The sequence below is a fragment of the Leucopleurus acutus genome (genome assembly GCF_964270905.1).
Source record: "Leucopleurus acutus genome assembly, chromosome: 19".
Lineage (NCBI taxonomy): Eukaryota > Metazoa > Chordata > Mammalia > Artiodactyla > Delphinidae > Leucopleurus > Leucopleurus acutus.
Window position 1 is genome coordinate 42,905,862 of NC_139161.1, and position 7,103 is coordinate 42,912,964.

The 7,103-nt window shown below is 40.8% G+C and overlaps 1 long non-coding RNA gene across 1 annotated transcript; it reads right to left on the minus strand.

Annotated features, from left to right (window-relative positions):
- Window positions 1-484: 484 nt before the first annotated feature.
- Window positions 485-7,103, minus strand: LOC309976047. Its single transcript, XR_014326982.1, has 3 exons — window positions 5,677-7,103; window positions 4,113-4,133; window positions 485-1,301 (listed from the first exon to the last, which is right to left on the minus strand). It is a non-coding gene; the product is annotated as an uncharacterized lncRNA (long non-coding RNA).

Here is a 7,103-nt window from a genome sequence, read left to right on the forward strand (position 1 = left end):
TCTTGGGAAATATTTTTCATAAAAATGTTAACATGTAGTAGGTTTATTATTTGCAAATGAAATAGTATTTTTTAAATATTAGTTTTAATTTCTAATATGGCAAATATCAGTTGATATAACCCATGTAACAAAAGCTCTTTGGGCCTACAATAATTTTTAAGAGTATAAAGGGATCCTAAGACCAACACATTCAGGAACTGTTGGTTTATTTCAGCTTTTTTATCACAAAAAAAGTGTCTACTTTGCAGTCAATAACTGATTTAAATGTACTGACTTGTCAAATCATTTTCTATTTTTTTAGCCACCACCTCTCCTACTGCAGAAACTGCCTTTGCTTCTTTTTTTTTTTTGCAGTACGCGGGCCTCTCACTGTTGCGGCCTCTCCCGTTACGGAGCACAGGCTCCAGACGCACAGGCTCAGCGGCCACGGCTCACGGGCCCAGTAGCTCCGCAGCATGTGGGATCTTCCCGGACCAGGGCACGAACCTGTGTTCCCTGCATCGGCAGGCGGACTCTCAACCACTGCGCCACCAGGGAAGCCCTGCCTTTGCTTCTTTACTCCCACATCTTCTCTCTGGATTCACTTTTCTCCTTGCAGAAATGTATCCTTTAATAATTTTTTAAAATAAATTTATTTTTGGCTGTGTTGAGTCTTCGTTGCTGCGTGCGGGCTTTCTCTAGTTGCAGCGAGCGGGGACTACTCTTCGTTGCAGTGTGCAGGCTTCTCATTGTGGTGGCTTCTCTTGCTGCACAGCACGGGCTCTAGGTGCACAGGCTTCAGTAGTTGTGGCACACAGGCTCGGTAGTTGTGGCGCACGGATTTAGTTGCTCCGTGGCACGTGGGATCTTCCTGGAGCAGGGCTCAAACCTGTGTCCCCTGCACTGGCAGGTGGATTCTTAACCATCGCACCACCAGGGAAGCCCTCTTTTAATAATTCTTAAGTGAGGTTCTGTACTAAACTCATGTCTAAAAATGTTTCTAACTTACAGTCATTCTTAAATGTTATTTTAGCTGTGGATAAAGTTCTAGGTCAGTATATACGCCCTCAGTATTTGAGACATTGTTTCCTGGCCTCTATTGTTGCTGATGAGAAGTCAGCTGCCATCGTAATTGGTGGCCCTTTGTATATGGTGTCTTTTTTTTTTTTTTGCTGTGTTGCGTCTTCGTTGCTGTGCACGGGATTTCTCTAGTTGAGCCGAGCGGGGGCTACTCTTCGTTGCGGTGCGCGGGCTTCTCACTGACGTGGCTTCTCTTGTTGCAGAGCACGGGCTCTAGGCACGCAGGCTTCAGTAGTTCTGGCCTGTGGGATCCAGAGTGCAGGCTCAGTAGTTGTGGCGCACGGGCTTAGTTGCTCCCCAGCATATGGGATCTACCCAGAGCAGGGCTCGAACTCATGTCCCCTGAATTGGCAGGTGGATTCTTAACCACTGCGCCACCAGGGAAGTCCAAGAACTAGGTCTTAAATAGTGTTTTGAGCCTACTTTGATACCCTTAAATCACAGATCTAGCTACCAAGTCAACCGAGACAAGGCTACTTGTCTGTTTTTGGTTTTAAAAGACCCAAAAGCCATGTTTTTCTCATTTACTCTCATTGGGCCCAGTTTTTTATAAAGCAGCAGTCCCAGGCCGAAAGTCAACAGTTTTCCCAGCCTGCTTTCACAAACTGACACCCATCCCAGGCCCTGGCTTTGATCACTATTCCTAGCTCTTTTGCCTCGGTCATGGAGCTCTCAAAAAGATTTTTACGAACAGAGGTCATGGTCTTGGCCACCGTGGTTCTAGACCCAGAGCCCGAGTTCCCACTCACCATGAGGGCTTTCTCTTCTATTTTTAGTCACATAAATATATCTGCTTTTATCTTAACCATTTTACCTGTTATTGTTAAGTGTGTGAGGCAGGAGAATTGTGTAGAAGCATGAACTCACTTTAATATCTCAATCAGAGGTAATAACTTATTTATACATTTTAAAAAATGATAATGTACTTTGTAAGCCGAAAAAAAGCTTTAACAATTTTAACATTTACTCTCTTTACTATAACAGAGGCAAATAAAAAGTGGAGTTATGGATGCAAAGAGGAGAAAGAGCCAAATGCTTATCACGGGAACTGGAAAAAGCTTCACATTTCAACCAGTTGTTTGCCCACATCCTAAAATGGTCTATGGATTCACTGGAACCATAAAGGAAGAAGTGAAACAAATACTTAGTCATATCTAATGAACTTGTTAGAAAAGAGTGATACAATACTTGGTAGAAATGTCTCATCAGAGATGAAATAGAAGCTATTCCCCTGCAGTAGCGCAGTGGAGCCAGTCCTTTGTGGGGCAGGAGGTGCACAAATATCAATTTAGTTTGCTTCATCTATGTGTCTCTGGTCTGCTCTGTCCTTTGTTATACATGGAAACTGGGGCAGTTTAGCAACTCATTAAGAAACACACAAGAAGATGGGCAGCAGATCGGGAAGCATCATGGGCTGGGGCTCACAGCAGTGGTGAGAGCAAAGCAGTCCCCAGTGAACTAGGTGTCAGGTAGGTCAAGAAAGAGGGTCAAGTTCTGAAAACTGGAATATGGCAGAGAAGGTGGAAATAAGACAAGTGCTCTGATACTAAAACACACTAAAGTCAGAATGAGTTCAACAAATGAGGGCAGGGAGGAAGTCAGTCCCAAGCCTGAGGTTTAGCTGGGTTTGTGGTTGAGACTGAGTGGCTCCAGCAGTGGAGATAAAAGACCCAGGTTAGACAAGGAGCCATACGTGTTAAGTCCATACATTCAGAGCATGACACCTATCACCAACATGGATGAAGATCCATGAAATTAAACTTTAGATATTTTAATGCTGTGCTCTAGTTCTACTTTTTAGTATTATAAGTGGACATTAATTCACAAACAGCAAACTATAGGAACCTGCCTAACTCCTCAAGAAAGAAGCAATTTGCATACAGAAAGAGATATGAATATAAATTCAAGGTATTATTAAAGACAAGTTCATTCCCTTTTCTCCTAGCTGTCAATAGTAAAACTTTAAAACAATGTACCCCAGACTCAATAGTACTATTAACTTTTTCTAAAAACTGCAAAAAAAAATCTACTTCAGATCCAAATTTCTTGGTCAAGTAAAACTAAGAGATTGATCACTAAATTACAAAAACAAATCCATATGTAATAAGCTCAACTTTTAAATAAAGGTTTCTTCCCACCAGTGCCGGAAAATAAAATTTTCATGAGTTGGCCTCACAAAGGTTGTATCTAGACCAGAAATGCCCAATTAAAACAGACATAATTGAAGGTGCTGAGTTCTGAGTGGTTAAGCACTATGGACAAGGTACTAGCTAGTCAGAATGGCTACTGGTAAGGTGAGTTTGAATTATTGCCTGGAAGGGTAATAGCAGTGTCATATTAAACATTTACCCAGGGCTTCTTTTAAGTATTTGGGGAGGTGACATACCTTAAATATTAATGTTACTGTTTATTCATCAAATATTTATGGAATCCATACTATGGACCCAAACCCTGTATTAAGCACTAGATCTGGTTCTCAAGGAGCTTACCATGAGTTACATTGTTAATAAAAGCATATTATTAACACAAAAATTAAAATAAATTATGTGCTGTGTGCCAGATATTGTACTAGGTGTTTTATATTAGTATTTCACTTAATTCCATTTTAAATGTGAGAAAACTCAGGCTTAGAGGTTGAGTAACTTGCCCAAGTTCACAGAGCTAGGATCTGGTGCTGTAATTAGAACTCCAATCTGTTCCAGAGCCCCAAATCCTATCCATTATGCATATTGCCTCTGGTAAGGGAGATAAGACATAAAGAGCATAATTATCATATAAGGTCAAAAGTGAAAAAGGAAAAAAGAACTGTAGATAATTAAGGACATTCAAGAAGACAAATTTCTTCCAAGTGGGTAAGCAAGGAATGGCTTTGTGAAGCAAGTGATATTTACACAAATTTTTGTCGGATGGATAGGATCTGGTTGTACAGAGAAAGGATATGAAGGACAAGGTGTAAAAAGTATGGGTGGTGGAAGGCGTGTTGCACCAGGATTCGGGAGATCAGGTTCAAGCTTTACTCCTCCTTAACTGTGCACACGAAGTAAGCCACTTACCTCTCTAGGCTTCAGGTTATTCTTATGTAAAATGTCCAGTATTGTTCATTAAAAAAAAAAAAACAAACATAAGCTATATGCAAGAAGATAGTCACAGTAGAGTCATTTATAAAAGTAAAATCTAGGAAACAACTTACCAACAATCAAGAAACAGGTAAATAACTCAAATTATTATGCAGCCTTTCTGACAATAATTGTGGATACTGTAGCAACATAGAAAAGTGTAACAAACAGCAAATAATAAAAACTATTCAATACTGCACTATTACAAACATACATATGACCAAAACTAAAGCATAGTATACAGAAATAAAATTTGAAAAATAAAAATACACATGCCAAATCTGTTCCCCAGACCTCTTAAAGTAAAAAAACTCTAGGGGGCTTCCCTAGTGGCGCAGTGGTTGAGAGTCCGCCTGCCGATGCAGGGGACACAGGTTCGTGCCCCGGACCGGGAAGATCCCACATGCCGCGGAGCGGCTGAGCCCGTGAGCCATGGCCGCTGAGCCTGCGCGTCCGAAGCCTGTGCTCTGCAGCGGGAGAGGCCACAACAGTGAGAGGCCCGCGTACCGCAAAAAAAAAAACTCTAGGGATTCTCCAAGTGACTCTGATGTATACCCAGGACTGTGAGGCACTGATAGGATATCTAATGTTTCTTTCAACTTGAACATTCTAATTCTTTAAGTGCATTTCGTATACCATGGCAAAGTAGACAAGTGCTAAGAACAGATTATAGAAATGTACAGGGAATAAAAATTAGTTTGGGGTAACTGCACCACAGGATCTGTCAAAGAGAGCATGAAGGAACATGAAGGCCTTGATAGGCTAAGGAGGGGTTTGGACATCATGCTGTTGGCCACAGAAGGTTATCTATAGCTTCTGAGCTAAGTAAAATAGTGAGAGCAGCACCAGAGCTCTCTGGAGTCTGGAGTCTTAGCAGCCTTGGGGTTTCTGCTGCCTTTGGCTGGCATCATTGGATTTAAAGGGCCCTCACTGGTCTCCAAAAATGTCCCTAATTTTCTTATGAAGACAATCTAAGATAGCTCTTAGGGAGAGCAGGGATGTCAGTTACCTGGCATATTAGGTAGTACTATATTCTCCCTCACCTGAGGCAGACTTCACTAACCAATCACAGTACTCTTTCCCAATAAGCCTAGTTGGCTTCAAAATAATTCTCAATACTTCTCATAGCCCTCCAGGAAGCCAGGAGACCCTTCTAATGGCAGAGATTTTTCCATCTCCCTACTCTTGAGCCTTAGAAGCAGAACCTACTCCTTCAATCTGGCTAAGAAGTGCTCCAAGGATTGGACAGGAACTCTAACGGTTCTAACTTCCTTTTGTGTGTGTAAGTACATCACAGGTTCATCTCATACCAAGGGAAAAAGAAAAAAAACGGCAAACAGGAACGTAATTCCTAGTTAAGGTAGTGAACTTTAAGGATTAAAAATAAATCATATAAAAGTACAGACAAAAGTAAATTTATGTATAAAGGAGGGGTGTGGGGGGAAAGCTGGCTTTGGTCTCCTTCTTAGCTACATCACATGCCAGTAGGTACAAAACTTACAGAATATTGATGGGAATTCTTTATCCAGACTGTTGATCACGTTTGAAGGCAACAGAAAAATGTTCTCAAATATGCAAAGAGTCAAGAAATACACCAGCTATGTACACTTCTTCTCAAAAATGTATCTGAAGATATCATCCAGCCAACCAACTAATGAAAAAAGAGAACACGCTTTTGATTTGGAATTTGTGACATGAAAGGACTAACAGTTAATATTTGAACCTTTAAGGATAAATAAGTAGGAGAATGAGAAGAAATATTAAGTATGATCATTTCCTCACATTTAATACAGTGAACAAATAAATTTTATTCTTGATGAATCAAGAAATATATATGAATATTATTTAAAGATACAAAAAAGTAAAAAACAGAAAGCGACAAGGATTTACTGTACAGCACAGGGAATTATATTAGGTATGTTGTACTAATCTATAATGGAATATAATCACAGAAAAAAATAACTGAATCACTACGCTGTACTCCTGAAATTAACACAATATTGTAAATCAACTTTACTTCAATTTAAAAAAAGAGAGTCTATCATTTAATTTACCAGAAGATGGGAAGATATACCAAAAATACATAGAGAAATGTGTGGAGGAATATGCAACAAAATATATTAACATGTTATCTCCAGATGGCTGGATCGAGGGTAAATTCCGCTCTCTTATTCTTTAAATTTCACCAGAGTTCCCCACCTCACGGCCTTAGGACTTGCTGCTCCCACCACCTGAAATACTCTTAACCTATACTCTTAACCTATCTTCACATGGCTAAGTCTGTCTCTGCAGGGCTGTCCCTCTCTCATTACTTAGATACAGCTCACATATGATTTATTTCCTCAGAAAGGCATTCCTTGATCATCCAATCTAGAGCAGTCCCATCCCCACAAATCACTAGTATTTTACTGTCTTATTGTGTTCATGGCACTTTAGCAGTATCTTAAATTAAAAATTATCTTATTTTTTCTTTGAATACTGTTAATCTTCCACACTAGAAATGGGAGCTCCATGAAGGGAGGGGCTTGTCCCTTCTGTTTCAATGCTGTATCTCCCCTTAGGACCTTGAAGCATACTTTGGCACATAATATTTGTTGAAAAATGTATATCCATAAGCCAATTTTGTAATCAGAACAAAAAAATAAAGTTATTTACTTTTGAGATATGAAAGAAATAAAAGCAGAGAGAATTAAGTTAGTTAAAAAAGTGGGTCTTCCCTGGTGGCGCAGTGGTTGAGAGTCCGCCTGCCGATGCAGGGGACACGGGTTCGTGCCCCGGTCCGGGAAGATCCAACATGCCGCAGAGCGGCTGGGCCCGTGAGCCATGGCCGCTGAGCCTGCGCGCCATGGCCGCTGAGCCTGCGCATCTGGAGCCTATGCTCCGCAACGGGAGAGGCCACAACAGTGAGAGGCCCGCGTACTGCACAAA